The sequence below is a fragment of the Strix uralensis genome, chromosome 5 (assembly GCF_047716275.1).
Source record: "Strix uralensis isolate ZFMK-TIS-50842 chromosome 5, bStrUra1, whole genome shotgun sequence".
NCBI classification, from domain to species: domain Eukaryota; kingdom Metazoa; phylum Chordata; class Aves; order Strigiformes; family Strigidae; genus Strix; species Strix uralensis.
In genome coordinates this window covers 84,620,225-84,644,877 of record NC_133976.1, presented here as the reverse complement: position 1 = coordinate 84,644,877, position 24,653 = coordinate 84,620,225, and the positions used below count along the sequence as shown (strand labels likewise).

Sequence of the window (24,653 nt, the reverse complement as noted above, 5' to 3'; positions counted from 1 at the left end):
ACCAGCCTTCCTGAGATAAGCTTGCTGCTGCTCACCCCTTTGCTTCTGCTGTCTTCTTCCCATGGAAGCAGAGTTAACCTGATGATGAGGTTTTTCTGCTTTGGTTTGGTTTTACTCTAGTAAGTGGCATGCTGTTACGTAGGATACAGTCTATAGCATGCTTGAATTACTTTGAGTGCTTGATTTGTTAACCTGGCAATTGGGAAATTTGGAAGAATTCTCCAAAAATATTAGTTTAAAGGAAATGTATATGCATAATTTCTTGTCCTGTAGTTGTGGTCAACAATGTGCTTAAATAAAGCCACAAAACAAAACCCGTGTTTCACTCCAGGAAGGGTGATACACACTCTACCCTAAAATTCAGAGAACAGTTTCATTAATTACAAAATTATGTATCTTGGGAGAGTCTCTGGTGAACCATTGACTCTCCTACCTTGAGTTATGGCTGCACTAATTGCCACTCAGCTGTCCTTGCTAATTTGCAGTTAAGCCTAGTTTCTGATGTGGTTTGCTTTGGGTTTTGGGGTTTTTTTTTTTCCTTGCCAAGCAGTGCGTTAAAGCAAAACCACTTTTACCCTGATCTTCTACACTTGGATGCAAAACATACTTCAGTGTGATCTGAGTCAAGCTTGACCACAGAGAGCAATTTTGCACTGTGCTTGTTAAGTTAATAAACTTCAGGTGCCACAATGTTGTGGAATGGGTGTTAAAAGCAACCAGCTTCTATTGAGCATTTCCCTCCAAGGCAAAAGTCAAGGGACGGCGAGAAGATGCCTTCCAGTTGATGAGAGCCCTAACAATCCTACCAGAGCACAAGCTGCTCTTCTCCTAGGTCAGCACAGATCTTTGCAGCTATTTCTGGATATGGCTCTGAGACAAGAGAGGAACTGTAAGGGTCGAGAGCATCAGTTGTGCTCCTGCCGGCAGCATCTTCTGTCGCTCAGTGCTGAAGGCTGCAGCTCCACCGAAAGCGGTTGGCAGGAAGCAGAGCACGCTTGGAGGAGCCTCCTGTGCCAAGATGTGATTCTTTCTTTTGAGGTTTGGCTAGAGATGCAACTCCTGGAGGGCAGTTCTGCTGACATGGCGAATACCAAACTGCTATTCAAAGCTGAACAGCTGATATAAATTGAAGATGAGAGCACAGCGCTTTGCAGAATCCATGTGCTTAGCTCTCTAAGCTGTTTTTGAGGAGATAAGAAAACAGAGAAAGACTGAAGATGCCACTTCCACTAAGCTATGCGTCTGTATCTTTTAGAATTAAAACTTCACTAGACTGTAAAAGGCCCACAAGACCTGGTAAATGTGCATTTGGAAATTTGAAAGGGCAGCACCCTCTCCATAATTCCTAACTGGCTTTGAAGCTGAGCACTGCTGTATTATTTCTGTGATTAATGAGAACAGCTAAAGCCTAATAACATTATGGAACACAGTCATATCTCTCACAGGCTTCCTTTCAGACAACTGAACAGTTATTTACAGCTACTGTTAAAAATTCATTTCACAAGTCAGGCTCTGAATAGAGATAGAAAAGTTAGGAATTTGTATTTTACTGGAACTGTGCGGAAGCAAAAATTCCTTAGGAAGGCCAGTTTTCAGTTTGGCTTCAAGAGAATATAGTAACTTGGTTTGTTGTGCTGTCTTCCTGATTTTTAACTCTGAACAATTTCTGAATTTATAAACATCAGGCGATTCCTTGTCATACGTTACATTTGACCAAGACCCACTCCCCATAGGGAGAATCAAAACAACTACCTTAACTTCAAAGTCACTGTTATTCAAAGTGGTGCCTTTGAAACTGTTTTGACATTTGGCTGCACACCCAGGTGCTGTGTTTTACAACCTAAGCCAGTACATTTACATATAAGGCAAAAGAAGAGCTGATAATCAGATCTAGTTGGAAAAATTCCAATAAAACAAGTTTTGCAAATTGTCTGCTCTGGCACACTTCTGCCTGCCTCTGAAGGATCCGCAGCACCTGAACATTGTTGCTCTGTGGGCAGTGCTGGCACCTTATGCCCCAAGACACTCGACTGTTTATCATAGGGAGGGAAAGGGACAAAATCAGCCCTCGAGTCTGCAAACATCCCCCCACCTGGAGGGATGGAGCGAAGAGCTTTGGGGGTCCTTGCTGAGGATCCTTCACCTGCGTATGAAGATATTTGTGGGGTTTTCTTGGGAGGGGCAGACTGAGACAAAAGCTGAAATGGCAGGTGTTTGGCATAATTAAGAAGTTTTCAGGTTATTGTTGTCCTTTTTTTTTTTTTTTTAATTTTAAAGGGTTGTGGGGGTTGTTTTGCGCCTGGCACTGTGTTAGCCTTCCTGGAAGGGCACCGTGGCTGAGAGCTGCTGGGTGTTCCCTACATCTTGCTGTGAATATACAGTGGCATTTTTGAATACAAATACTGATAAAAATAGTAACTACAAATAATTAGAAAAGTCTTTTTCTAGGAATTACTGACTATCCACCTACAGGAGCAGAGTAATGTTGCACACGAGGACTGAATAGAGCATGATCATACAATGTGTATGTGTACCTACATGCATGCTAACAGCTCTTTCCTGATCTGTGTGACATCTATAAGAGGATAGAAAGTGGGTTTTTTTACAGCCCTACCAGGCTACTAACCCTTGCTTTTAACTCTAAATGGTTATTGGAATTAGGGAGAAATGTACCACTTAACTGCAGTGCAGGCATGACTCTGTATTCAGGGTGACTTACTTCTGACTGACTTCAGGCTGACGTGTTTTTTAGCAGTGATCATGCAATTTGGGGCATACTGCTTCATCTCTTTTTAAAATCCTGATAAAACTTTAATTGTCCTGTTATCCTCCCACATGTTTTTCTCTCTAGCAGTTCTTAGGGATGGAAGTGTACTTGCTACAAAAGTCAAAGGTGAATAAACCAGGAAGGGTGTATGCAAATTTTTTCATTTGGGTCTGTTTCATATTTGTTATGTCTTGTGTTTCCTGAGATCTTTTTATTTATTAAGGGATTTTTTTGTACTGGTGAGCATAAGAGATGATCAACAAGAATGCCCTCTTTTTCTGGCTTTTGAAGAATTTCCACCATAGAGAGGAGAAGGAAAAGAAAATAAGGAATTTAGCGTGTCCAGCAGGGACAGGGAAGGGATCTTACCCCTGTGCTCGGCACTGGTGAGGCCGCACCTCGATTACTGGGTTCGGTTTTGGGCCCCTCACTACAAAAAGGCCATTGAATGACTCGAGCGTGTCCAGAGAAGGGCAACAAAGATGGTGCAGGGTCTGGAGCACAGGTCTGATGGGGAGCGGCTGAGGGAACTGGGGGGGTTTAGTCTGGAGAAGAGGAGGCTGAGGGGAGACCTCATGGCCCTCTACAACTCCCTGAAAGGAGGGTGCAGAGAGGGGGGATGAGTCTCTTGAGCCAAGGAACAAGCGACAGGACCAGAGGGAATGGCCTCAAGCTGCGCCAGGGCAGGGTTAGACTGGCTCTTAGGAAGTATTTCTTTGCAGAAGGGGTTGTTGGGCGTTGGAATGGGCTGCCCAGGGCAGGGGGGGAGTCCCCATCCCTGGAGGGATTGAAGAGTCGGGTTGACCCAGCGCTGAGGGATCTGGTGGAGTTGAGAATGGTCAGTGTGAGGTTAATGGTTGGACTGGATGATCTTCAAGGGCTTTTCCAACCTAGAGGATTCTGTGATTCTGTGAATAATGTACTTTTTTTGGCCCTAAGCATTATGCAGTAGGAATTGCCTCAGCTTCTGCTAAACATGGTATTTTACCTTTCTGGTGAACAGCAGTAGTTCTTAATGTGTATGCAACATCCCAGCATGAGGCTCAACAGAAGCAAACCACTTGTGGCAACAGGAACACCATGGCAACCTCATCTTGTGTCTCAGTGGTGGTAACACATCAAAGTTGTTGTGACCTCTCTCTTGGAGAGCCTGGAAAGATAACTGTGTTTCTAGTTAATGGTAGCTGTTTGGGTGGTTTGTTTTTTTTTTGATCTTGGACTCTGGTTTTATTTTATATTTCTCTCTAAACTGTGCATCTACCAAAATAGGAAAATTAGAATATTTTCCTTTGTTTCTATTAATAAATGCTGGCATGAAAACTTCAGGGGGGTTATGTTTACATAGAGTATGTAGGAGTGATAACACGAGAGCAATCTTGAATTACAACATCAAACCTAAGGGCAAAGACACGGGAAGTTCAAATAAGTGCCAAGACTTATCGTCTACTCAATTTACTGGCCGTTTTATGTGTTTCATGTTGCTCCAAGCTAGGATGACGTGGAAGAGAGCAGAAAGTCCCAGCATCTATAAAATCTTCAGATTGGTATCTGATGTTACTCTCCCTGCCTTTCAATCTAATGCCTAGTGTGGTGCACAGTATGAATCCATTCCTTTCCCAACCAGTAAATTGATCAAATGGGCATAAGCAGCGTTCCTGAACTTTTTTTGATTTGTGAAAATTAAGATATATACATCTATATATTCTTTCTACCTCTTGATTTTGACAGTCATTCGTAGACTAACTTAGGAGTAGTCTTTGGCCACATTCTAGGGCATCTGGATCAGTGGCAGCGAACCAGGAAAGAGATGTCATGAAAGAAGATGCTAATTCGATAGTCACAGGAACATCCTTATTGTAAGATATGCAGAGTGATTTCCAGCAGGGAAGCTGCCTCTTTCCTGGCTGGTCCTTCAGAGCCGTTGATTTTGCAGATCAAAGGCGATCTCTGCCTAGAGTTTTATTGTCATTAATGTGCAGGATGTGCACGTAACACATCTAGCTGCTGGAGATGGTAAGAAATGACCTGTTTCAGTCACCTATCATGTCTGCCCATCAGCTGGAAGGGAAAATGAATGATTGCTTTTTTAAACTTGAGAGCTAAAGTAAGTTACTCTCCATAGCAGCTGGAGTACCTCTGACAGATAAAGCCTAAAAAGCAGCCAGACAGGGACAGCTGGAGGCATTTGTTGAATGCTGGTTTAAGATGTTTCATAGCGATGCCATAGAAGAGTTGGAGGCTTAGTTAGAAGTTGTTAACAAGTTGTAAATCTTGCTTAAAAATAACTCTTATTGTGACTGCCTAATTCTCCCTGTCCAGGTACAAGTATTTCATGGTATCTGAGAAACGGAAGGAATTCTGCTGTGATTGGCTTTTTATGTAATGCCATATTTTTCATAAATGAGATTTACAGAAAGTTTTTCCTTTGCTCCCCCTTCCCCCCAGTGTCCCAAACCAAGTGGAAGCCTATGTATTGTAGATTGCTAGTTTGTGGCTCTTTTTATCGAATAGCAAATATTAAACAGATTTTTAATTTCTATATATGTTTCCCTGCTAGCAAAAGAAGATTACAAATGCATGATATTTACAGGTTTGATTTTTTTTTTCCAAGTAGCTATTCTGAAAGCTCATTGCGATACTGTGTCACACTGGGTGTGTCAAATAGGTGCACACAATTCATTACAAAAGCTGCCATACAGATATCATTGTTCCTGCTATAAGGTGTTAAGTAGAGCTAATTGGAATGTATTTTCTTCCAGATAGGCATGCTTTCACTGTCAAAACTTCCTTCCAGCTACTGCTTTAAACAGTTGGGCTCTTCTGGTCAAGAACGGTCTTTCTGCTTTATGTTGGTGCAGACTTAAGTGATGGATTCTGGGCCCATGGCTGCAACTTAGCAATGAGAATTGGAAAATAGGGTTTTTAATCAGCTTTCTGCACCAAACAGATAAACTTTGTGAAACAGGTTAACAGAATGAAAAACACTGTTTCTCTGAAGAAAAACGGGTTTTCATTTTCTGCCAGCCATAATGCCATCTCCTTTGGTTTTGGATTTGTGTGTATTCTTAGCTGGGCTGAGAACTTCACCTTTTCACCCCGGAAGGGATAGTTTCACTCCTGTAAATGTGTCTATAAAGAAATCACAGTCCTAAATCACCTTGATTCATAGTGACCTCCATTTGTTAGGTACCGAAGCCCAAATGGACACAGTACACCAAACTGTTAGAAGGGAAGCTTCTTAAATCACTGAGAAAATTATTAGCACCAATTCCTTTTAAGTTGTTTCTCTTTCCTCCAAGAGGAGGCTACAAGTTAAAGGTCTTCCTTGGGGAAAAAGCACATTTATGCTTAATACTTAGTGTGCTTAGCTGCCCTATCTTTCCATTGTTTTCTTTGTCCTTTTTTCTTAAAATACTGGTAGATACATGTTTGTATAAATACTCTCCCTGCCAACTATTTTTCTTCTTCCTTTCCCACTGGATGAATCTACTAGTAAGACTGTAATTAAGAATGAAGGTTGCAGGCTGTGTAAGGTGGGGGAAACTATACATCCTGTATCAGATATCTATAATATATTCTTCCATCTTTTTTTTCCTCCTGGTGTCAGACAACAGCAATAACAAAGTGATAAACCCTTCATCTTGTCATCCTCCACCCTTCCATACGCATCACTTTGTTATGTATGGTCTTACCACTCTATCCCTCTATCAGCTGCTATCATCACACCCATTATATCAGCCTCAGAATGTTAATCTGCAGCTTTGATATTGTTGTATTGGTTGCTTGCATCTTTCCACGGCACAGTGCTTTCCTTTTGAACAGTGCATGTCATGGGGTTGTGCTTCAGTACAGAGGCATGCTAGCATAGATGAAGATTATAGCAGTTCCTTGAGGCAGGAGCCTCAAGGTAGCTCTTGTAACAGCAACCATCAGCCTCATATGATGGAGTGGTTTGTTATCCTGCTTTTCCACAAAGGGAGAAAGTGATCTAGATGTAGCTATCGGGAAGAAACTGCTCATCCTTGCACCCCAGCACGACAGGCTATCATAATTGGGCTGTGTGCTATAAACTCTACGTTACAAAGACACTGATGCATGGATTCAGTCCACCCATCTTGGGATTGCTTGGAAAAAAATTGCCTTTCTGTCTATCCACTTTTTGTGGGTGCAGCAGCAGCACACGCCCATAATAAGGCAAAGTTCCTAACATAATTCAGGGCACTTGTGAAACACTGGAGGATGTAACAAATACTGTAAGATAGTGCAGACCAAACAAGTTTCATAGACTTCGTGTGAGGCCTGGAGTACTGTCTGTGCTCACTAGTACTTTTCAGGGCAGTGCTGCAATCATCCTCTTGCTCCATGTTTCCACGTGCAATGTGAGGGGTTCAACTTGATCCAGTATTTTCTTACCAGCATGATGACATGGTGAAGCAACGCAACTAGGGAACCTGTTTCCAGCATTTTCTTCTTCCTACAGCCTCCTGTGGCAATACTCCTTTTGTTACTGTACCTAGGCTGCGGAGGCCAAGTGAGGAAAAGGGTGTTGGGAGACCTGTATTCTGATGGTCTATAGCCAGCCAACCACTTTGCTCAGCAGATGCTTCCCAGATGTTGAGAGCAGGTACTTTGCCTTTCAGCTGGATACACCAGAAATTAGTTTCTCCTCTGGTGTGCTAAACCACTGGCCACAGTGTACAAGCCAAAATGAGTGCCCGTGGATAGGTAGCTGTAACATTTTATCTCATTCCGGTGGAGATGAGTCTCATCCTCCTTTTGTCTGATTATTACTTCAGAAAATTGGTTATGTTCTGTACTTAACAGGTTCAGTTTCTGTCCCTCTATGTTTTCCTTCCACCTACTCTCTCCATCCTTTTCGTATCTAGCAGGCATGATTGCCATCGCTGCCATTTCTTTGCTGACGGCTTTGAGAATATTGCCTTGGCTAATAAAACCTGTTAAACATGGCCAAGACCACCTGGAGCCTCTCAGGTGGCTGTGAACTGGATTTCCCCACCTCCCTGCTTTTGGTAGTGCAGCACAGAAGCGTTTGCATAAGGTCAGCAGAGGCTCTTCTGTGTGGGACTCTGCTGCAGACCATACTGGGAGCATCCTCATGTTGCATGAATGAGGCTGTCTTTACCCATGGAGACCACCTAGTCTGTGCAACTATGCCCATATCACAGAATCACAGAATCATCTAGGTTGGAAAAGACCTTGAAGATCATCCAGTCCAACCATCAGCCTAACATTGACAGTTCCCAACTACATCAGATCCCTCAGCGCTGGGTCAACCCGACTCTTCAACCCCTCCAGGGATGGGGACTCCACCACCTCCCTGGGCAGCCCATTCCAATGCCTGACTACCTGTTCTGTAAAGAAACACTTCCTAAGAACCAGTCTAACCCTGCCCTGGCGCAACTTGAGGCCATTCCCTCTTGTCCTATCCCTTATTACTTGATTAAAGAGGCTCATCCCCAGCTCTCTGCACCCTCCTTTCAGGGAGCTGTAGAGGGCGATGAGGTCTCCCCTCAGCCTCCTCTTCTCCATATAAATAAAGTAACATAACCAGTCACTCTTGGCATGTTGTTAGAGGGGCTGGGTGACGGGCAGGGGTGTAAAACTTTTGCCAGCAAAGTTGGGTGCAACTGGTGGCAATTTAGTCACTATGTAAATACATGTTGGAGAATCCCCATGTGTGTTTGGTGAGTGTTCTCTTTATAGATCAGTCATTTCGGAGATAATCAGCAGTCATTTCTCAGTCAATTCTAAGAAGGAAAGGTTTCTGGGTTTCAGATAATTGAGCACAAGGCGTTAACAGGCAAGGAAGGTTCAGGTGAGTTGTGCCATCATGGATTTCACATCAGAACAACAAAGCGTGCAGCTGGGTGTACAGGAGCAGAAAAGTGCCTATAGCCACCTGTGCAACAGGAGGTAGACTGATGCCATGTTAATAATACTTAAGGATATATCCTTGGAGTCAAGATTAACAGAGCTTTATTAAAATTATTGCATTTTTGCATGTAGCCACGATCTTAAACTAGAGTTGAAGGCACATATATAATATAAGCCTATTATTTCAAGAAGCTAAAATGGCAGAAGCAATAGTATACAGTTTTTACATTTTCTGTTGGCTAAAGGAATGTTTCATTAACACAGGAGATACAGAAAGGGAGAGTCTCTGCTCTTATTAGCATTTTTCAAAGATTGCAGCTCATTATAGCATGTCTATTAAATGTCCTCCACCTTGCTACACCACAATACTTCCATGGGAAGATAACAAAAGCCTGGAGATAAATAGAGAGGCTGAATTCCTATGTGGATGAGCTGGGAGAAGCCAGAGCCCAAGCAGTTCTTTCATGTTTTGATTTTCATGCCCATCTGGGGAGGAGGAGAGAACACAATGCAACTCAGATGTGGATGGCTGTGGTGCAGGCTGGAAATGTTTCCATCCCTTGTTCTGGGCCAGTACACCCCGTTTTGCTCCTGATAATGTCTGTGTGTGCACATGGGAGCTGGGCAGAACGAAAAGGAGTTACTTCTGTAAGTCCTCTTGTTCTTTTCCTTTTCTAAGCAAGCATTAGGGTGGTTTTCTGCTGTATTTTAAAACATGAAAGAAAATGGCTCATCTCTGGGCAGTTTGTACAGATGAAGGTGCAGTTGTTGGATGACTCTTTGCTGCTCTTGCTAAAGAATTCGGGCTAATCCATGTTCAGATCAGTGCTAGCTCTGAAAAATCAGTGAGGAAAAATCACTGGCCTATGAATTTGAGGAGGAAAACTGTTCTGGTTAAAATAAACTGTTCAGATTGCTGCCCCACCTCCCCCAGGAAATAAACAAAAGTGATAAATGTTAAAGCAAAGCTGTTTCATTTTTAAATTTTAGGTAAAATATTTAGGCTCTTTTACCCCAAAATTCCATGAAATTGATACCAAAACTGTCATAACTCTAAAATCATTGACATCACCGAGATCTTCATTTTTCACCAAGAAGCTTTCAGCAAAAAGTTTTTGTTTACCTCTAATAGCACTTTCCTATCAACTTCAGTAAAAAATAGGGTAAAAGTCAGTAGATGCATCAGATTACTCTTACATTTAAGGTGCTTGAGATCCGTGCCAATGATGCCTTTTGAAGGTGTGTGTATATTGTGCTGTCTGCAACACATCGTGTCTGACAGTTAATGTACCACAAGGAAACAACACTGCATGAGCAGCCCGCTTCACACAATGAAGGTGTATTCTGATGAGCGCATCAGGGGCTAAATCTGGGATGGAAAGGCTGAAGACTAGGGGGTGTATCTCCGTGTTGCAGCCCTTCATCTGCCGCATCTGCCCGTCCCTAGTAGTCCCTCAGGGGCCTCTTCCAACACAACATTTTAGGATTATCTGCTTAGTAAGATCTTCCTTCTCCCTAGCCTTTGAGAGTCTTCATCACTCTGGAGTACTTAACCTACAGCACATAATTAAGATATTTTTGAGAATATCTGTTTATTTTACAGAGATTGCAATGACAATTTAGATGCTTGTCTGTCTTGGCTTTGCAAGTGAAATTGTGACTCTCTGAGATCCGCTCTGTAATCTACTCTGGTTTGCTTCAGTTTCTGCTTGAGGAGCAGATACCTAGTGTTGTGGGAGCATCACAGGTTGGTCTGTCTACCTTCCACACTGGGACAATGCCATAGCTGCCCTAGTAAATCCATCATCCAGGTTTTGCTTTAAATCAAGCCTGTAGACCAGATTCATCCCAGCAGATGACAAGGAGCACCAATTCTGTACTTCAGTCAGCTCTCAGAAAATTCTTCTCACCTTAGGAAAATGTCCTATATAGCCAGTCAGCTGTTTTTGAAACATAGTCCTAACCCTCAGGGCTGGAAACATGTTTGTCTGCCAACTGAGAATCAGACCATATGCTCACTCCCTGCACCTGAGTGATGTTTCATTACAGAGTGCATCACAGCTGTCTTCCTGCTCCTACACCCTTTTTCTTGCAAAACTTCATTATATCTTCATCTTCCCCTCCCTTTTGCTTGGGATCCCTCCTGCTTTATTTGCAGAAGGGCACCAGTTCCTGAGAGCAGTCTGTTAAAGTTCTGTATGGACTGATCTAGGAAAAAGATCCTAGTTCAGTTTTGGTAAAGTATTGGTTTGGAATGGTTAAAGCACTCTAATTTCTGCAGCTAAAATCAGGTCATATCCATCTAGGTTTGACTCAATCGTTAAGATACCTGTTTTCAGGTGAATCAATCTGAGGAGAGCCCTCATCGTGAGGTCTGACCTGTAGTGACAAGGTTTAACATCCCTGTCACCGTGCCCTCGGTATGACAGTAAATAGACATTATCTTGGGCTTAATGCCCTGACACCACTCACACTGCTGGTAACTGGAATGCAGCCTTCAGAATGGGAAAACTCCCCTTAAATATATATCCCAGAAATGAAACAAAACGTCTACCTTTCATTTTGTGATGAGAAAATCACCAAAATTCTGATAGTTTTACCTAAAAATACCATAAACTTTGACAAAGGTAATGGGCAGGTTTTCCAACATCCTCTAAATACCAAGAACACTGAGTAAAACCGGGTTGTTTGAAAATCCCTTCTAGATGTTATTATAATTGCATCTTTTCTCCCAGCTATGTTTCTCCTAACTGAGCTTCATTTGTTTTCCTTGTGAGAATATTTCATTCCCATCCCATTGCCACTGCAAACATTGGTACCCTTATGGAAAGACTTCTTAGTGGGCACAGTTTACCCGGGTAGTTACATGCTTTTCCTCATCAGCACATTTGCTGGATTCAAATAAAACTGTGACTAAGCAAAAAGAACTTTTGTTATTTAAACTTTCTCTGAATTGCTGACAAAATCTATCCTGACAATGCAAAGAGGAGGTAACATCGCCACCACACCACCACCCCTAATTTGCTTGACAAACTCCTGGTAGAATCTGACAAGATTTTGTCTTGTGTGTGTGTGTCTTGGGGTTTTTTTAACTATCTTTGCGAAAATTTGCTCTTTGGTGTTGCTGGTGAATAGGGTGTGCTGACATTCAACAGGTAGGCCTAGGAAATGACAGAGGCATGGAGTTTGTTTTGACACCTTCATCAGGTAACATAGTTTCATCCAGCTAAAGTATGGTTTGAATAAAATAAGAAATAAAAATTACGGATCTTCCTGGTCAGGAAGAGAAATCATCTCCCTGTTGCAAAGACCAATTTCCCTGAATGTAAAATAGTCAAAATAGTGTCGTGCTGCCCACAGCTCTTGAGTCTTTTGCAGCCTGAAAAGTTGCACGCACATATTCACGTTTACGTTCTCTCTCTCAAATCATGTCTGTTCTGTTTTTGTGCCGTGATATTTTTCACGCAGATCCAAAATGACTGTCCGTGTGTCCAAATCCATTGCTCTGCTTGACTTCAGGAGGATCAGTTTGCTCCAGGTCTGTTACTTTTGTGACACGTGCTGGCGGAGGTGCTCTCCGTCTCTTGTGCAAGGAGATTGTTGTTAGATCAAGATGAAAATAATAAAAGACAGCTAAGAGGTGATGTCAGTTAAGGGTATGTCTGTGCTGCACAATGGCATGCCATGCGAAGGGACGTCACTGGGCTGGTTCTTCTGTCTGTGTCACAGAGCGCCGTGGGACGTTAGGAGCTTAGATCTGCAAAGGTACATTCAAAAGTGTCAGCTGGCAGCGCTGCATGTGGGTTACGGGAGCAAAGTTAATTAAGAAAGGAGCAGCACTGCCTGGAGCTGATTTTATCACTCCCAGTTCTGGAAGCAGCTTGGTCACAGCTAGACCAGGGCATCGCTGCAGTCCTCTGCTGCAAGGAGCAGGTCTGCTTCGTGGTCATTTCAGTGGGATGTAGCCATCGTTCTTGGCTTGGCTGGTGGTTCAGGTGCTACAAATGAAAGGGTTTGTAAACACAGCTCTACAGAAAGCCAACTGTTTTGCTTTGGTGAGTGGATCGTGTCTTTAGAGTACTGGCTATATTGCGATAGCCTTTGGGCTTTTTTGTTGTTTTGTGGGGAGAAAGGATTGTCTTTTGGGGTTGGTTTGTTGTTTTCTTACACTGGTGGGGTTTTTTTTTCTTAAAAAAAAACAAAGGATCTGTTTTTAGTGCGTAACAGAAGAGCATTGTGTGAAGAGTGCTGTTAAGGATGGTCGATGTGGAATGACGTGTGCTGGTTATATTTTATTGTTTTGAAAACAAACATCCCCCTCCTTTCTAGCTGCAATCTGCTGATTCAGTTGAAGAAGCAAGGTCAGCTTTCATCCCTCTTCTCTGTTCCTTTCTTCCTATATTCCAGAAATATTTTAGAATATTATTTGTTCACTGCCAGAGATCTCCATGCTTTCCTTCTTAGCTCTGCAGTCACGCAGATCTCCTGGGTCCTTCCCGCTACTTCTGCTCCACACCCCACTGCGTTTTGAGCTGGGGCAGATAAAAAAGCCTAATAGCTGGGAAAGAAGGAGGAAGGTTATAGGTAGGGGGAGGGAGGCAGAGTTACCAGCATCAAGAGGACAGATTGAATGGCTGCATTTCTATTTGCATGAAAGATTTTAAAACTGGCCAGTGACCCAATGGTTAACATGATGGTTGCTCACATGCAGTTAAACGGGACTTGCCGTACCTCGCGTGTGAGGGACCGCAGCTGATTCACTGCAGAGAATCACAGCAATTCAGCTGCTTTCGGTGACATGAGATTTCTGAAGAGCACAGCTGGTGCTCGGCAAAATGAGCACGTCCGCTGCATGAGAAGAGAGAGACGTTCACCAGCAGAAGACCACTTCAGAGTGGGTCGAGAGCCTTGCTGAAGAGAAGGAAGTAACACCTTCAATGCCACATGAGCTGTCTTGGGCAACAAAGATTTTAGGTAACCTCCCAATTAGACTGTTGCAACTGAAAACAGGCAAATCCACGCCTTTTTTTCCAAGGCTATTGCAAAAGACTGAAGAGGAGTTCATGGTGGCAACAAATGTCGGGTGGCTTGGAGATACGGTGTGAATCCTCGGTTCTGTTCAAAGGAGCAGTCCTTCACCACTGACTGCATCAGAGCCAGGATTTTTGTGTCTTTGTGTATTTCACCATCTGTTAATCTCAGGAAGGGACTGGAAGAGAAAGCATTGCAAATATTTTCAGTTACAGTTGAGTATTGTCCACAGGCAGATGTAAGATAAGACCATTTTTCTCTCATGAACTTCCTGGTCGTTTGCAGCTTTGGTGGCAGGTGATAGATGACAATGTAGCTGTTATGGCAGCCAGATAAATGAGCAAATTTGGAAAGCTGCCTTGCCTGAACAGATGTTCCTTTGCACAAACAAATTTGGAAAGCCCCTTTGAACAGATAGTACGACCAGATCACCATGTTTAATGGCTTTAACTTTCATGTCAGAGAAATCAACGTTTCTGAGATGGAAAAAAGTACCTTTACTGTTCTGCTGTTCTAATTTAATCAGTGAGAAATATAGTAAGCACCCAATTATTAAATCAGTAGAAGTGACAGGCCTGTCATAGGATTTTATCCTATTTCTATCCCTTTCCAAGCACAGTAAGAGGATTATTTTAATAGGGTAATGATTATTTTATTTTGTAGTGATATTTGGAGTAGAGAAATTCAAAGAAAGATTAAGAATACATGTTCAGATGAAATGGTAAATATTGTACTGTTATGAAGTCAATTTTTTAAGCTTTCCAATGTTTGAAGTATTTCTTTAAAAGCAGTCGTGTCTGCATCCTGTCTATCTCTGAAAGTAATAATAAAAGTGATACCTCACTGGCTTAAACATGCTGTCACTGACCAAACCCTTGCAGTGAATCCTGACCAGCAGATCTCATCCCCTGCATCCCGAGGATGTCTGTGCGTGAGTGTAACCATTGCTGATGCGCACAGAGAGTCCTGAACTCGAAACCTCCCGTGTGTATTGCTGTCGGCGAATGTGCTTGCTAAACACCTGGCCTGTGGAGGAGTTCCTCTGTTGTCTTAGGAATGGGGACAGAACTTTGTAACTCCTGTTGTTGCATTTCTACAAGCTTATATGGTAGATGCTAGGCTTGAGAATAGTGGAGCGAGGCCCAAATGATTTACTTAAGGATTAAATATTTATATCAGATTTTTCAGAGAAATCCCTACTTAACTGTTCCCGTATAAAACCTTAAATGAATCTGGCCATTAACAAAAAAGGTTCCCTTAATACTGCCAAAAGATTGAAACCAGTATTTTTAATATATACTTGATGACAGAAGAAAAGCCTAGTTTCTCCAGTCCTACCTTCAGTACACATGTGAAGGCCACCTGAGGCTTTTCACAGATTCTGCCAGATGTGGTTATCCAGCAAATTCTTATTTCTAAATATATGCGTTTCTGAACTCTGAATTACAAGAACCATAAGCCTAGTCTTGGATTTGTTGGAGCGATGGACTCGGGAGCATTCCTAGGCCTGCCTGGAGCTCAGCTCTGGATGGGGGCATGCCATGTGAGGGAGTTTGGGATCAGTGCCTCCAGAGCAGCTTCACAGGCAGTAAAAGTCAGGCTTTTCAGCCTTCTTGAGTTTCCAGGTGAATGCTGTTGAACTGCTCTTATTTTCTCTCTGTCATGTATCTCCCCACCTTGCAGCCAGCTCTCCTTATCCTTCCATGCTCCTTTCCCCCTCCACAGCCTTAATGTAGTATCAGGGATTCATGCTGCAACATGGAGTGATTTTTCCCTCCCGATGCCCGGCTAAATTCATCCCATTCCTCACTGAAGAGAGGGGCAGCCTGAGAACAGGTTTGACGCTATGAGCGGGCTGAAGGAAACATCACTCTTTGCCTTAATGTTATTTTTTTGTATCTACAGATTTTTCTTTTGCCACTGCTAAGTTTGAGGAAATCTGTTTGTATACCAAGTATCTGGGAGTACAAACAGCCTCCCTGAGTAGGAAGAGCTGCAGATCAATGTTATTTTAGATGTCTGTGTGTGTGTAATGCTGTTTGATTGTGGCATATTAACCAGAAGGACAGGTGAGGAAATCCTGTTTCAGATTATGATTATTCACAGAATCACAGAATCATCTCGGTTGGAAAGGACCTTGAAGATCATCCAGTCCAACCATTAACCTAGCACTAACAGTTCCCAACTACACCATATCCCTAAGTGCTATGTTGACCGTACTCTTCAACCCCTCCAGGGATGGGGACTCCCCCCCTGCCCTGGGCAGCCCATTCCAACGCCCAACAACCCCTTCTGCAAAGAAATACTTCCTAAGAGCCAGTCTAACCCTGCCCTGGCACAGCTTGAGGCCATTCACTCTTGTCCTGTCGCTTGTTCCTTGGCTCAAGAGACTCATCCCCCCTCTCTGCACCCTCCTTTCAGGGAGTTGTAGAGGGCCATGAGGTCTCCCCTCAGCCTCCTCTTCTCCAGACTAAACCCCCCCAGTTCCCTCAGCCGCTCCCCATCAGACCTGTGCTCCAGACCCTGCACCAGCTCCGTTGCCCTTCTCTGGACACGCTGGAGTCTTTCAATGGCCTTTTTGTAGTGAGGGGCCCAAAACCGAACCCAGTAATCGAGGTGCGGCCTCACCAGTGCCGAGTCCAGGGGTAAGATCCCTTCCCTGTCCCTGCTGGCCACGCTAGTGCTGATACAAGCCAGGATGCCATTGGCTGAACACCAATCTCTGTTGCTACCTTTCTAAACTAAGTGTGTCTTTGGGGAAAGAATGGACAAACCAGTGCATACCCTGTCCAGCTGCACTGGCAATTGTGGTTATTTCGCTTTCAGAGTTAGAAGTAGGGTACACAAGTCTCAGCCTCTGCAACTACAGAATTGTTGTACCTAATATTGGAAAGTCATGAGTCATGTTATCATCCTGTTCCCGTTTTCCTCCCTCCAAAGAGATCTAAAATGATAAGAAGCTGCGTGCTTAATGACGCCTTTTGAGCTTATTAACTTTGCAGGACAGGCTCTTTAACTGGTCTTTGTACAATTAGAAAATCAGTATTTCAAACGCACAGAAAAATGCTTTGTTTTCTGAAGACTCCTCAGAGGTCAATGACTTTACTTACCCTCCCTTAACCCCTGAGCTTCATTTAGTCCCCAGCAAGCTCTGCCTGCATTCATTTTCCTCTTCCCTCCCTCTGTAGCCTTCTGCCCTCTCTATTCACAGCTCCTCAAACTACACAGCTGGTGTGTTAAACTGTCTGCCCTGTTAACACTTCCTTGTCCTCTGCTTCTCACTCCAGATTTGTTCCTCCTCCAGCTTACTCTGAAATCCCTCCGTAAAACCACATTTCTTGAACACCAGGCTCTTTTTTCGCCCAAAGGTTTCACACCACATCCCCCCGCCCCCCCCCCCCCCCCAGTAGGATATTATCCTCAGTTTTTGTCCACAAGTTTTTTTTTTCTGCAGTATCATTCCTTACTGCTGCACATTCCTGCACATTCACAGATCCTGTCACTGTCTTCTGTCTGGGCTGTAAACAGATAACAACAAGCCTGGATTTACAGTAACTGGAAAATGCATGTTAAGATTTTTACTAATAGGGCAGGTTCCATCCTCTTATAGAAGATGTAAGGGAATCAAAGCCCATTTGGCCTTTTGACCAAAGGTGGCCTCCTTCAGTCATATGTAGGAAAAAAAAAAAAAAGGACACAGTGGGCATTTAGGATATGTATGGGAAGAAATAACAAGCTCCTTCCTTTATTAATATCACAAATAATAACAAAAAACACTGCCTAAATTTGGAGACATGTGAGAGGTCACTATGAGGGGTCAGTGTGGAGCTGATTCTACAGCCAGTTTTGGAAATTTTTATCTTTCCTGATCTCAAATATCTTCTGTGGATCCCATTTACAGCTGTAGTCTGGGAATAAAGATGTAGAGGAGCACATTTACTTTGACTACTATTTTGTATGATCTGATTTTATTAATTGCCATCAGAACTTTACCCAAAAATTCCTCAGCATCTTCAGCAGCTCCAGCAGCTGTTTTCATTTTCTCTGTTTTCTCTGAGCAGCAAAAAAAGGAGGATTTACTCCTTGGGTAGCAACTAAGAAATTGCTTTGCATATGTTTTGCAGAATTTTCTTGCTTTACAGTATTCCTACTAAATCAGAGGGAATGCACCCAAAACCACGTGCATCCTCATTCCAGCCTGAATTACTAGGCACTGAATGGATCCTGCGGAAGAATTAAATTCACTGTAGCAGATCTTTTCTGCTCCATTTTCTCCCATTTGGTTTCCAACTGTCTCCTGGATTATTTCTGTGTATCTTTGATCAGATTCCTTAATTTTCCAGTGTCTAAATCGAAATTAAGTACAATACTATTTTCCCACCTTACAATGAGCCAGAAACTGCTTTGCATTGCTTGGATTGAAATAGAGCAATATATGGGAGCAGTTAGTAAAAATCACAATCATTTTGTGGATTTGGCTTTGTGTAAGATTGTCCAGAAAGTGTGCAATGAATAGAATTAGAGCCCAGTTATTGTAGGATCTAGTCTAGCAGAGGCCATTCTTGAAGTAAAATCCCGTATCATAGGGTTAAATTAATTATTACAATGTATATTGTAATAAATACAGCCAGCTATCTTGCACCTTTAACAGTTCTGAAAGTAGATGGACATACCTTCCTTAACTGTGAAATTCCTCAGAATACATGGGAAAGTCAAATGGTGAAATTTTGAAGCTGTGGAGTGATATGAAATAGTTTTTATGTAAACCTCATTCCAGTGTATATGTCCTGTTGCACTTCTTAACCACAAAGATGCTTTTCGTGCATTTTAAGGTAATTTAATTAAAGTTTACCAAAGCTATTCACACTACCTGGAAACTCAGCTTCATAATTTATTGTGGTACCATTTCTCTGCAGTCTTCTTTTGCTGAGAATCCAAGAGTTCTGAATTTCAGCTATGCAGGTTTCCCGCTTTACAGCTTTTAAATGTTGCATCTTTTCTGGTTTGACTTTATGAAGAAAAGTAAAAATGAAAGGAAAAAAAAAAAAGGTCACGCTGATGACCCAGGAAGCAACATTTTATCGAAACTCCTATATAACTACCCCTGGGAATCCTCTAGGGAAGCAGCAGTTTCTTTATATTTATTTTTAAAGTGAAATATTACAGAGGTAAGGCAAAAAGCACTCAGGGAAGAAGAAAAGAGAGCTGCAAAAAAGGAGAGAGAAGCCCAGAGCAGCAGAAGTGTGATGACCAGTAGAAAGAGAACAACCGAGACAACTAGTAAATATTTCACAAAGCAAAGACAAAATATCTTATTTATCTTTTACTGGTGAGGAAAATATTCTCCCTTACAAAAACTTCTCAGGACTACTCAGAAAAAAACTTGCTGACCAATACCTTTTTGCTTTTGTTTTTTTTTTTGACATTTTTTGACTAATCTTCAATTAAACCTTTTACTTATATAGTATTTGTCTGAACCTCTCATCCATCTCTAATCATCTCTCTGCTCTAGGTGGGACAAAAGTGATGCATTTCTTCTGTTAGCAGTTAGAGATCAGTTTTGCTGGCAGTTTTATTGTTAGTATTATCTTTATATAAAATATTGCCTTTCTGCCAAATCACATTTGTTCTTTTTTCGGCTTCAGTAAAAGATCTTTCCTTTTCAACATACATGTTCAGTGAGGAGCAATGGTCCTTCATTCCCAGTTCTTGGTGAGAAGCTGAGGCAGAACTGGGGAGACAAACTTCCTTGAATGCCATTTGGCTGAAACTGTCTTTCACAGATCTGGGATGGTTTGTTGCCTCGAGGTCCTGGCTTCTTAGTTTGTGTACTCTTTCCTTCTCATTTTTTGGCCCTTTTTGGGCCAGTGTCAGTAACAGTATAGTAGTATAATGTAGTCACTCTGCCCATGCATCCGAGGCACCTCAGAGTTAAGGGCCAAATAGTTCTTGCTCCGCTTATATTGAGTGGGGAGAGAGAGGAATATCCAACAAGGAGAGGCAGAGTCTCTTTCCATCGGTTTTTGCTGTTGTCTTTTTTTGTATTTTGGGGGCTGTCCCCATTACTGACCTTGAGGGAGCAAGCAGAGCTATTGACACAGGCAGCCAGGAGAAGGAAGAGCACTGGCTGTGCATGCAAAGGAGCCACCTCTCATCCCAGCTTCCCACAGAAACCTGCACGGAAACATGGCTGGAGAAGTAATAGTACATTTTGGGTTATCTTCTGATAAAACAGCACTTCAGAAAGATGTAAAAATCTGCTCCCAGGATGAAAGGAGTTGAACAAACCAGCTCACAGGCTGTGGTTTCCAGAGAGTGAAGGCAAAGCCCTTCTCATTCTGAATCAACCTCCATGCTTGGACACTCCCTGATTTTAGTCATTCGGTAGCTATTTGGAGGCTTTCCTGATGCTGGAAAGATAAAAATGTTTCATTTGAGTTTTCACAAGTCTGTCATTAAGCAGGCAGTGTTCCCTTGATGAAGAGGAATTGTTTTCTGGGGAGCAGGTTGAGGCAGGGGACTAAGACATCTCAGGAAAGCCTCTCTGGCCAAAATAATTATTAGGCTCCATGGTAATCTATTGTCCAAACCCAGGATTTGTTGTACTAAGAAGCTAGGTGCACTAAGAAAAAATGTATAGAGAAGTTGCATAACTCCATGAAACTCTGGTTTTGAAGGTTTTTTTACTTCTTTCTGTAAAGAGTTCTTTATATAGCTTGGAACAATTATCTGCAGTTATGTCCATCTATAATGTCTAAATTGTTTACACCTAAACTACAGGATAATTTGTATTGAGTTTTGGTTATTAATTATTTTCATCATCATCACAAGTGTTAATGAAGATTGTTTCCAAGGCCTGCACACAGGGATATTTGCCAGAGGTCTGCATACCATCTACAGCAAGCAAAACTGAATGCCAGCACAGCAAAGAAACTAATCTTCAGCTCCCCTTACCCCTTTCGTTTGTTTTCTTCTTTGTCTTTTTCAAAGGAAAAATTATATGAAATCTGGTTATAGCCATAGTAATCAATAATTATAGAAACATAGAATGGTTTATCTTCCAGCTTTGGAAGTTTCTTTCTTCTTGCCCATCCTGAAGATGGTCTCAACATTTGCCTTTTACTGTCCATGGGTCTGTTCTCAGTCTCCATGACCTTCCCAAAATACTATTTTATTCTGATGAGACTGGCAGGTTCATTCAACCCCCTTGGATGCATCCCATCCAGTCCCACAGAGCTATGTAGATCTGCTATGCTTGGGTTCCTCACTCCATTTTCTTCTACCAGGGGTAACACTTTGCTGCCCCAGACTCTGCCATGAAACACAGGCACTTGGGAGGTCAGAATCTGCAAGTAAAGGTTTGCTATCCAAATATCTGTGTAGGATCATCAGGACTTCAGTAATTAAGCAAGAAACAAAAGAATAAAGTGATGGAACCCCAGTTTCTCAGATCCCATGCGTTAGGGTTTGGCATTTTTTGCAAATAACCTGAGTTATTCTCCTCAAACTGGACAAGACTAGCTGTTGCTTCATCAGATTTTTTGAAAGGTTGCCATTACACTGGAATGTAATGGGTGAGTTGCCGCAGTGCCTAAACAAACGAGAAGGAGAAGGTAGAAGGGGAAATGGGGAAACAAAAAAGAAAGGTAATTAGAAAAAGACCTCTTATGTTAGGTGTACTTTCCCATATTCTATAAAAATATGCAGTTTAAAATATTGTATTTTAAATATAGACATTTCTGTGTGAAATTGGTCTAAAGAAGCTTGCAAAATGGAGAATTTTATTTGACCGTGAAGTTTCAGGAAACTGGTTTTAAAAGGCTTGTGAAGCTTTTTTTTTTTTTTTTTTTTTTTTTTCCACTTCCAAAGTGAAGACTTATAGCTTAATCTTCCTTTGCAGTTCAGGCTAATTTTACTTCAGTGATTCCACTAGGCCAGGAGAATGCAGTGCTCAGAGCATCTCCTGCCCTAGGATTCTCCAGTCTCTGTAACTTGTATGAATCTGCCGTGAGAGAGGAGATGCCGCTCTGAGAGAATGAGCAGTGGATTTTATGAGCAGCCTAAAACAATTTTACTTCCTACGCAGGCACTCCAAAGAAGTTAAGGGTTGACAGTGGGTAGGAAAATGAAGTTCAGCTTTGCGACATGGTGGTGAGAGTGGGAGGAGGGATGAGAAAAAGACAGATGCAGCTCGGTGGTAACAGGGCAGGAGAAGTGCCCAAGCTACGGAGAGCAAGATGTGAAATGGAGCAAAGACGTTGTGATGTTTTCCTCCGAGGGACAGCTGTGATGCTCTGTCTCATCTATCTCATAACAGTCAGCAAACCAGAGAGTTTTTAAAGAACAGCTTAAGTAAAAGATTTGGCTGGGAAAGATATATGAGGAAAAATTTAATAGTAGAATACATAGCAAGCACTGATTGAGATGAAATGAGGAGGAGAAGTAACTAGAGCTGATTTAAAGCTCGGTATTTCCTTCCCTCAGGGGTTTCTGCTAACTTCAGCATTTATCTTTATGCTGGATAGGAATTGAAAAAAAAAAAAAAAAAATTCTCATTTTTGTGCCAGAATGGAGGGTTATGAAAAATTTTGGTTTTCAAAAGGATGGTGTGGAGTTTTTTTTAAAGACCAATTCAGCATTATGTCTTCCTCCACTGCTTTTGATGAGTCCTGGGAGTGACAAGTCAGAGATGTCTTCATTGATCGCTATGAGCTGGGGTCACTGACCGAGCTATTTTGTCCTGGTGAATCACATTTATGTGCCTCCCGCTCTGCATCCAAAGAGCTCTAGCGGAGTGGAGGTCGCAGCATATGCCAGGATTTGCATGAGTGTGTGTCTCCTGGGAGATACAGTCCATCAAGAGGCCCAACTGATACTGATAATGCGAGCAAGACCTACATGAGCTAGAACTGTCATTTGATGTAGTGGCAATACAGGTGGATGCAGTTCGATGTCAAAATGAGACAAGATTTGACAAAATGGCAGTTGATTCTGAGTGACCTTGGCTCCAAGAGAAACATTTTGCTTCAGTATTTTTGATGGAAAGAAATATAGATATTTCAGTAAAATGACTGAAAATATGTTTGTAAATTAAAGAGGAAAAAGAAAAAAAAGAGATAAAATGACCCATCAGTTCCTAAACTGGCTTTTCCATGTAAATGTAACATCAGCAAAGTTATTGTATGTTGTGACATGGTGGAATATTTTGATATTGTATATAACAAGTTGAGGAAGCTGTGTGTGCTCTCAAAGGAAAATAGGTAGTTTACTGAAGCTTATTGAGATGGAAAGTAGGTTTTAGAGAGAGAGAAGCAGGACACTTAATAAAAAGTTCAGGTTTAATTCAGCTGTGTCACAAAGATCTCCAGATCAGCAGGTGTACTTCATCTGTTGGCTGTACAACAGCCATCAGCTGTTACCCTGCAATGAATACTTCTGTGAAAGCCGTATTCATGTGGGGTAGTATTTAATCAGGATGGTCTTTATGTAATTTTGAGGGAGAAAAGGCCTACATAGTAGCTCGCACGAATTTCTCTTTTCACTGGCAGTCTATAAAACACCTGCTGTAAGAGTCACAATAACAGGAAGGAAAACAATTAGCTCACTTCAGGTGTTGTGCTGCAAAGATATTGAACTGTTATTTGATTATTTTTTTAGCCTGTGGGTTAAAGTGTCTCCTGCATGAGAAATGGAAGTTATGGTGGACACAGAATAATGAAGTGCAGGCAGGTCAGAGCTGGTCCCTCGATAGACGGCTTTGCTCGCGTGGACCAGCGCTCAACCAGCTGTCGGGAGCCCCATAGTTGTGCCAGGCCTCAAGCTGTGCCAGGGCAGGGTCAGACTGGCTCTTAGGAAGTATTTCTTTGCAGAAGGGGTTGTTGGGCGTTGGAATGGGCTGCCCAGGGCAGGGGGGGAGTCCCCATCCCTGGAGGGGTTGAAGAGTCGGGTTGACCCAGCGCTGAGGGATCTGGTGGAGTTGAGAACAGTCAGTGTGAGGTTCATGGTTGGACTGGAGGAGCTTCAAGGTCTTTTCCAACCTTGATGTGCTTCTGTGATAGGAAACCAGGGCCCTTCCTGGGTCTCTGAGTGGGGAGGTTCCCCACGCTGATGGGGAGCACAAACAGGAGACCCAGGGTGGAGATCACTGAGCCCCTTTCTTTTTAAGGTGGTTCATGCCCTTCTCCTCCCATCTTCCTCCCTACAACCCCCTGTGAGTCAAGGAAGGCTTGTTTCAATAGGAGGTTAGTAGCTACTCAGTCTGTTTGCTTAGGATTGTGGTTTAGGGCCCTTATATAAAAAAGATTTTGTCACTTTTACAGTGTCTTAACTATGTCAATATTTTTCTTTGTAAGCGAGAGGACAAGTTATATGAGTAAAACATGCGTATTTTCACTTGTATTTTTCCAGGCTTTTCAAGAAAATATGTTAGATACAGCTGAGAAAGGTGTATCCTCTGTGGGGAGAGAAAGTAATTTTTATTTTTATTGTGAGTTTCTTCTGCTTTCTTGCTGGGCTGACTGATTTTGCTCTAGGATAGGGCATGAGGAAGAATTACAGTCTGAAATCTGCTCTTATATGTGGAGAAAAGCATGAAAGCATCATATAAGGGTATTTCAGTGAAAATGAAGATATAATAAACTCTGGGATAAAGAGAGTCTTTTTTCCCAGGCATTAGGAAAGGAGTGCTAAATTGTCTTAATAGATTGTGTTGTGTGCACAGTCATTCTGCTCTCACAGGCTGAAACCTGAGTTATGATGAATTTGTTTTGTGATAAAGTGACTCATCTTTCCATTCAATGGCAAATTAACCAAAATGGTAAACCTGTTGCGCAAAGAACAGGCTATATCTTCTACAAATAGCTGTCAAATAAAAAACTGGTCATGTTGGCTCATCTTAGCTATTGTATCAACTCGTCTGTATCTGTTGCAATTCTCCAGTGTTTTATAGCGTGCCATAACT

At 42.3% G+C, this 24,653-nt stretch overlaps 1 protein-coding gene across 7 annotated transcripts in view; it reads left to right on the top strand.

The window, feature by feature from the left end:
- The window catches only part of FAR2 (fatty acyl-CoA reductase 2), a 156,914-nt gene that overhangs the window by 23,050 nt on the left and 109,211 nt on the right, over window positions 1-24,653 (top strand). Inside the window, exon 1 of one of the 7 annotated variants that reach the window (XM_074872055.1) lies at window positions 12,628-12,717. The exons of the other annotated variants lie outside the window; for them this stretch is intronic. The gene's annotated coding sequence lies outside the window, so the exon portion shown is untranslated. Of the gene's footprint in view, window positions 1-12,627; window positions 12,718-24,653 lie in introns of those variants that run through there. 7 annotated transcript variants of the gene reach the window in all.